The following is an 8,015-nucleotide window of genomic DNA, read 5'->3' on the forward strand; positions in this document are numbered from 1 at the left end:
TGTCCGAAAATGTATTTGTATTTTACCTTTATTTAACTAGGCAAGTCAGTTAAGAACAAATTCTTATTCACAATGACGGCCTACTCCGGCCAAACCCGGATGATGCTGGGCCAATTGTGTGCCACCCTATGGGACTCCCAATCACAGCTGGTTGTGATACAGCCTGGAATCAAGCCAGGGTCTGTAGGGATGCCTCTAGTATTGAGATGCAGTGCCTTAGACCGCTGCGCCACTCGGGAGCCACCCTACTATTAATAGAGTTGGTTCACAGTTGGTTTTGATATTTTAACCTGCGTATCATGAACACGTCCAGTGGGGATAGACAAAACCAACAGGCACACGATAGAGCACAGCAGAGACGGTTCGGTTAGCATCTTACAGTTTGTGAATTCATTGTACAAGTAAGGTGAGACAACCACATACTGCAGATATCGTAAGTATTCACCCCCCTTGGATTTTTTTTTTGGGGGGGGGCGGCATTTTATTGTGTTACAAAATTAATTTAATAGTGTTTTTTTTGTTATTGATCTACACAAAATACTCTTTAATGTCAAAGTGAAATTCATTTTTATTTTTATGAATGAAAATAAAAAAATTGAATATACCTTGATTAGATAAGAATTCCCCCGGAGTCACTACATGTTAGAAACACCTTTGGCTGCGATTCTTTATACACCTGGATTGTGCAATATTTGCCCATGATTTATTTTCTAAATTCTTCCAGCTCTGTCAAGATGTTGGGGATCATGGCTAGACAGCAATGTTCAAGTCTTACCGTAGATTTAAATCAAGCAGATTTAAGACAAAACTGTAACTTCGCAACTCAGGAACGTTCATCGTCTTCTTGGTAAACAACTCCAGTGTAGATTTAGCCTTGTGTTGTAGGTTATTGTTCTGTTGAAAGGTGAATTCCTCTCCATGTGACTGGTATAAAGCAAACTGAAGCAGGTTTCCCTCTTGGATTTTGCCTGTGGTTAGCTCCATGTCATTTATTTTTATCCTTAAAAACTCCACAGTCTTTGCCGATGTCATACCATAAACGTATCCTAGCGGTTAACAGCTTGCGTCATTAACTAAAAGGTTTGCTGGTTTGAATCCCCAAGCTGACATGGTTAATATTTATGTTGATGTGTCCTTGAGCAAGGCACTTATTCTCTAATTATTCCTTTAAGTCTGGATAAGAGTGTTGGCTAAATTACTCAAATATAAATGCAGCCACCACGCTTGAAAATAAGGAGGCACATACTCAGTGATGTGTTGTGTTGAATTGTCTCCCAATCATAAGGCTTTGAATTCAGGACAAAAAGTTAATTATTTGCAGTGTATTTTTTCCAGTATTACCTTAGTACAGGACTCATGTTTTGGAATATATTTATTCTGTATACATATTTTTTCTCACTCTGTCATTTACAGTAGGTCATTATTGTGGAGTAACTACAACGTTGTTGATCCATCCTCAGTTTTCTCCTATCACAGCCATTAAACTCTGTAACTGTTTTAAAGTCACCATTGGCCTTATGGTAAAATTCCTGAGTGGTTTCCTTCCTCTCCGGCAACTGAGTTAGGAAGGATGACTGTATCTTTGTAGTGACTGGGTGATATATAATACATCATCCACGGCATCATTATTAACTTGACCATGCTTAAAGAGATATTCAATGTCTGATTTGTAGTTCTGAGCGATTCACCGATTTTCCCGATTATTAAACAACAAATTGATCGACATCGGTTCAATTACTTGAATTCCATTTAGTTCAGGTTTCGTTCAGGCTCAACGTGCCGTTTCTCTGGAGAGAAATCCTACCAAGCGCGAGAGACATAAAATCAAGTACGAACTGCGTGATGAGGAGCTTGGCTCGTTGGAGAATGTTAGATGGTTGTCTGGCTGCTAGAGTAGAGATGATGAAATAAAGTCAGAAAAAAAATATAAATAATAAGTGATAAGCAGTAATGGGCAGTCACTACCATCATGGGGCTCTTATGAATTGCTTTATTCTGTGTTGTTAGAGACAATTGAATCTTCTCAATATTTGGCTTTGGAATTTCAATTTAAAAAGCTATAAAATAATGCAATTTGTAAGTCGCTCTGGATCTTATCATTATTTTATAGCTTTTTTAGCGTCTGCTAAATGACGTAAATGTAAATGTAAATAATTTAAAAAAAAGATCTGAACCAAAATCGAAACCCGTGATTATAAAAAATAAAATAAAAACCGAACCTGACCTCAAAAAGCACCAATCGCTCAATACTGCTGATTTATTATTGGTACCCGTCGACCAATCACTGCCCTTTATGAGGCTTTCAGAAAGCTCGCTGGTGTTTGTAGTTGAATCTGGGCTTGAAATTCAATAGTTAACTGAGGGACCTTACAGATGTTGTATGTATGGGGGACAGAGGAAGGAGTAGGCATTCAAAAATCATATCAACTCCTACTATTTAAAACAGAGTGAGTCCATGTATTATGTGATTTGTTAAGCCACATTTTACTCCGGAACTAATTTTGGCATGCCTAAACAAAAGGGGTGAAAATACTTTTGCAACAACTATATTTTAGTTATTCCATTTTTATTTTCAAAAAAATGTCTGTTTCAAGTCTGTTTCAAAACCACAACTAAGTCTGTTTCAAAAGCACAACTAAGTCTGTTTCAAAACCACAACTAAGTCCGTTTCAAAACCACAACTAAGTCTGTTTCAAAACCACAACTAAGTCTGTTTCAAAACCACAACTAAGTCTGTTTCAAAACCACAACTAAGTCCGTTTCAAAACCACAACTAAGTCCGTTTCAAAACCACAACTAAGTCTGTTTCAAAACCACAACTAAGTCTGTTTCAAAACCACAACTAAGTCTGTTTCAAAACCACAACTAAGTCTGTTTCAAAACCACAACTAAGTCTGTTTCAAAACCACAACTAAGTCTGTTTCAAAACCACAACTAAGTCTGTTTAAAAACCACTTTGTCACGCAACAAAATGTCAAGGAGGGTGAATACCAAATGCAAGTGTTAATGCTTCTTGTTTATTTAAAAGAAAAAACAGGAAGCCACAATTATTTAGCATATTCACACTGCGCAGTTCGGTTCCACCAAGTTGCCACAATAATAAAGCTTTAACACAAGTAAGCTAATGCATTTATTAATGTCAAATTTAATTGGCGAACGCTTTTCAGAGCTGTTGCTTTTCATTTTCCTTCATTAAGACGTTCAGGTTCTTAACTGGCTGTTCACGAGGAAACCTTAATGACTTGTGGAGTGTGTGTGTGTGTGTGTGTGTGTGTGTGTGTGTGTGTGTGTGTGTGTGTGTGTGTGTGTGTGTCTCTCTCTCTAATTGGAGACAGTAACACAGGGACTCTTCCTCTCTGTCTTATTTAAAGTCTCTTTGGGTGATTTGTGCAGCGTAGTTCAATGTCTTATTTTGCTTTATTCATCACGACATTGGGTGACGACGATAAGAACAACCTTTTTATTGCGCTACTAGAGATATTTCAAACGGAAACGGGTGTTTTGTCTGGAGCTAAAAGCTTCGACCTCTCACGTAATGGGAAGACTATCCAAGTAATGATGTTCTACATTTAGTGTGCATCCCAAATGACACACTATTCCCTATATGGTGCACTACTTTTAACCAGGGCTGGCACCCTATTCCCTATATAGTGCACTACTTTTAAATCAGGGCTGGCACCCTATTCCCTATATAGTGCACTACTTTTAACCAGGGCCAATAGGACTGAAGAAAACGAAACAAAAGAAGATTACTAAAGTAAAGTTTTTTTTAACAAAAAGGACCTTAACATGTGTTACACCAGGAAATGACTTTCATGAAGAAAAACGGCTCTACTTTCCACCTCATGGAACTAAACGTTTCAAAGCGTTTGTTCTCCCCCGAATAGAGGTCAGTTGTGCCACATGTCCTGTTTCATTTGACATCATGAACTGGAGAACTCTTTATGTTCTTTCTGTCTTTCTGTAAATGTCGTGAGACACAAGGAGTCCAGTCTCTAAATGCTGTGAGACACAAGGAGTCCAGTCTCTAAATGTCATGAAACACAAGGAGTCCAGTCTCTAAATGTCGTGAGGCACAAGGAGTCCAGTCTCTAAATGTCATGAGACACAAGGAGTCCAGTCTCTAAATGTTGTGAGACACAAGGAGTCCAGTCTCTAAATGTCGTGAGGCACAAGGAGTCCAGTCTCTAAATGTCATGAGACACAAGGAGTCCAGTCTCTAAATGTCGTGAGGCGCAAGGAGTCCAGTCTCTAAATGTTGTGAGACACAAGGAGTCCAGTCTCTAAATGTCATGAGGCGCAAGGAGTCCAGTCTCTAAATGTCATGAGACACAAGGAGTCCAGTCTCTAAATGTTGTGAGACACAAGGAGTCCAGTCTCTAATTGTCATGAGACACAAGGAGTCCAGTTTTGTTAAACGGCAGGGGGTTCAATTTAGTAGGGCGCTGTGGTCGAGGTGGTTTTTGATGGATTATCGTCAGCATTACAAAGTTCTTCTATGCCATTTAGACTTCTGATAACAGTGATGTCATCAAAGAGCAGTCTTTCGAACAGAGCAGAGTTCACCTCAACCCTCTGAAGAAGACAAACAACATGATGATGATGATGATGAAGAGTTCACCTCAACCCTGTGATGTTATTTTGTTCTGTTCTTGCATGTAAAAAAAAAAGCAAAGACCCTTCACAGTTGCCGATGACCCACTGTGTGGTCAGCTTCAGCAGGACGAAATAATGTCCAATCAGAATCCCAACATTAACCAATAGAGCAGTTGTTTCATAATAATCGCCAACAATCTAGGGTGTCAATCATCAGTGGAAAAAAAATACAATACAATGTTGTAAATGATGTAAACAGTTAGTTTGACAGAACCCAGAATCTATCTGCACTATTGAAGCTGATCACGCGTTAATCGTACCTAACTAGAGTCAAGAATCTGATACACAAAGGACAGATGTTCCAATGCAACACAGTATAAAATAATGTACAAGAGTGTTATGGTAGACTCTGTGAAGGTTGAATCATGTTTGATAATCATACATTAGTCCGTTTATTAGGAAGCCATGTAGGCGTGACAGCGAGCAGTCAGTCAGCCCCATCGTTTACTTTCAGTTTTCAGCATCCATATTATCCTGAATGGGTACTGAACGGAACCCTATTCCTGAACGGAACCCTATTCCTCCACTACTTTTGACCAGAGCCCTATTCCCTATATAGTGCACTACTTTAGACCAGAGCCCTATTCCCTATATAGTGCACTACTTTTGACCAGAGCCCTATTCCCTATATAGTGCACTACTTTTGACCAGAGCCCTATTCCCTATGTAGTGCACTACTTTTGACCAGAGCTCGCTCTCTCTCTCTCTCTCTCTCTCTCTCTCTCTCTCTCTCTCTCAACACACGCAAGGGAGTGCGTGTGTTGTGTAGAGTTAGATATTCAGAACATTCTTTAGGTTTTCTCTTTCTTGGTGGCATTCTTTGTTTTCTTCTGTGCATGATTAAGGTTATTATTTTTATTTGTTTGTTGTGGTAGAATTAAGTATTTTGTTTTCGTATCGAAATTACCCTGTTTTTGGCGGGGATGGCAGCCCGAATGGGGATGCCGTCCCTGTCACTTCGGCACGGCTTTAGGTGAGTTACTGAAGCCACTGTCACAGTGGAGGAGTTTCTGGTCGCCGTGGGAGAGAAGGTAGGATATGAGAATGTTGCTTATGCGTCACGGATGAATAAAGCGGTGGTGGTTTTTCTTAAAGAAGAGTGTCTTGTTAATCGTATGGTTGAGCAAGGTGTACTTCTTAAAGGAATGTTTATTCAAGTTACGCCGCTTTTTTCTCCGTCAACAAGGGTAACGATTTCAAATGTACCGCCGTTTATTCCAAATGAGCTATTGGAGCGCGAGTTATTGCGCTTTGGGAAGTTTGCAAGTTCAATTAAGGTTGTCCCGTTGGGTTGCAAACACCCGGCGTTGAAACAGGTTATGTCTTTTCGGCGACAGGTGTTTATGTTTTTGGACTCACCGGAGCAGACTTTGGAGTTAGCGTTTAAAGTCAAGTATGACAATAGATTGTATATGGCTTATGCTAGTACGGGTAGTCAACGGTGTTTTGAGTGTGGGGATGTTGGTCATAAGCGACATGCTTGCCCGAAAAGGGAGAAAGCAGAGGGAGGGGCGCAGGTGGTCCTCGTAACGCCTGGGCCCACTGATGTAGGGAGAGGTGGGCCGACAGTGGTTGAGCAGCCACAAGCACCTGCTGCTGAGGAACAAGTTATCCATGTTGAGGACACGGAGTTGCAACTTGTGTTAGAGGGAAATGTTATGCAGCAGAAACATTTTGTTGTAGAAAGCAAGGATAGATCTGAAGAGCCAGTTCCTCAGACTGGTGAGAAGGTGCCCAGTACGAGTGCTGGGGTACAGGAGGGGGTTCATATGGAGCTAGTCTCCCAGGTAGTGGAGGAGATGCCCACTATGAGTAATGGGGTACAGGAGGGGGTTCATGTGGAGCTAGACTCCCAGGTAGTGGAGGAGATGCCCACTACGAGTAATAGGGTTCAGGTGGGGTTAGTTTCCCAGGTAGTAGAGGAGATGCCCACTACGAGTAAGAGGGTTCAGGTGGGGTTAGTTTCCCAGGTAGTAGAGGAGATGCCCACTACAAGTAAGAGGGTTCAGGTGGGGTTAGTTTCCCAGGTAGTAGAGGAGATGCCCACTACAAGTAAGAGGGTTCAGGTGGGGTTAGTTTCCCAGGTAGTAGAGGAGATGCCCACTACGAGTAATAGGGTTCAGGTGGGGTTAGTTTCCCAGGTAGTAGAGGAGATGCCCACTACGAGTAAGAGGGTTCAGGTGGGGTTAGTTTCCCAGGTAGTGGAGGAGATGCCCACTACGAGTAATAGGGTTCAGGTGGGGTTAGTTTCCCAGGTAGTGGAGGAGATGCCTGGTACGAGTGATGGGCTACAAGTGGGGAGTGATGAAAGGGATGTGTTAGAAGCGAGTCAGGGGTCTGTGGCCTCAGTTGAGGAGGAGCAGGATATGGATATCTCTATTGGTATGATAGCAGCTGGTGATGACTCAATTTATGATCTAGAGGAGGTAAATAGATTTTTGGATCAGACTTTTGGGAAATCTGTCAAATTGGCAGAATATTTTGATGTTGATAAGTTTGTGAGGTCAGCTGTGATGTTACAGACGGTGGGGTTAGACCAGTTAAGTGAGAAGAAGCGGTTTCGCTTGAGGAAATTTGTTACTGCTGTCACAGCAGAAAAAGGTGCTGGGAAACGTGGTCAGGTTAAGAGAAAATTAAAACAATGATGATGATCATGGGTGTTTTTTTCTCTTTGGTTTCTCTGTGGTTTCTTCTGCTTCTCCTTTCTCTTTTCTATATGGAGGTACTAAGGGAAGGTTCTCTTTTCTATATGGAGGTACTAAGGGAAGGTTCTCTTTTCTATATGGAGGTACTAAGGGAAGGTTCTCTTTTCTATATGGAGGTACTAAGGGAAGGTTCTCTTTTCTATATGGAGGTACTAAGGGTAGGTTCTCTTTTCTATATGGAGGTACTAAGGGAAGGTTCTCTTTTCTATATGGAGGTACTAAGGGAAGGTTCTCTTTTCTATATGGAGGTACTAAGGGTAGGTTCTCTTTTCTATATGGAGGTACTAAGGGAAGGTTCTCTTTTCTATATGGAGGTACTAAGGGAAGGTTCTCTTTTCTATATGGAGGTACTAAGGGAAGGTTCTCTTTTCTATATGGAGGTACTAAGGGAAGGTTCTCTTTTCTATATGGAGGTACTAAGGGTAGGTTCTCTTTTCTATATGGAGGTACTAAGGGTAGGTTCTCTTTTCTATATGGAGGTACTAAGGGTAGGTTCTCTTTTCTATATGGAGGTACTAAGGGAAGGTTCTCTCAATATTAATGGTGGAAGGGACAGGAATAAGAGGGTTTGGGTATTAGAAGTAATAAAACAGAAAAGGCTTAATGTAGTTTTTCTACAGGAGACACACAGTGATGAGGAAAATAAGGTTGACT

The sequence above is a fragment of the Salmo trutta genome, chromosome 10 (genome assembly GCF_901001165.1).
Source record: "Salmo trutta chromosome 10, fSalTru1.1, whole genome shotgun sequence".
In the NCBI taxonomy this organism is placed as follows: Eukaryota; Metazoa; Chordata; class Actinopteri; order Salmoniformes; family Salmonidae; genus Salmo; species Salmo trutta.